A 512-nucleotide genomic window follows, 5' to 3' on the forward strand; every position below is an offset into this window, starting at 1 on the left:
GTGGCACGGGTGCCCTAGGCTCTCTGCGATGCTGACCACTGTGCTGGGCCGTGCAGGGGCCCCTGGTCCCACTGCTCTGTAAACTGTAATGAACTGAAGTTGGCTTCCTAGCCCCGCCCGCCTTATTTCCAATGCCCAGTGAGGGGCGAGGGGCAAGGGGCTGCCTGCCCAATGGCACAAATGGGTCACCTCCATCACTGTGGTTCTCTCAGGGAGGCCCACCGTGCAGCTGCAGCCAGTGACAGCCTCTGGGACCGGCCCTGGGAGCCAGCAGGGTGCGGAAAGAGCTCTAACTTCACGGCCCAAGCACACACCCCAGGCCATCTTCAGAGCCGCCCCACTCGGGTGCCTCACTGAGCTGGGTCCCGAGTCTGAACACTTGTGCAATCCTGGGGACCACTGTGGGGATGATGCAGGTGGCAGTGACAGCAAAGGAGAAGAGAGAGGATGGGGCCCGAGCAAAGGGCAGGAGGCAGATCTGACCAAAACCCCAAAAGACCCACTCACACCAG

Source organism: Cavia porcellus, unplaced genomic scaffold (assembly GCF_034190915.1).
Source record: "Cavia porcellus strain 051 isolate PalLab524CR breed Dunkin Hartley unplaced genomic scaffold, mCavPor4.1 scaffold_28, whole genome shotgun sequence".
In the NCBI taxonomy this organism is placed as follows: Eukaryota; Metazoa; Chordata; class Mammalia; order Rodentia; family Caviidae; genus Cavia; species Cavia porcellus.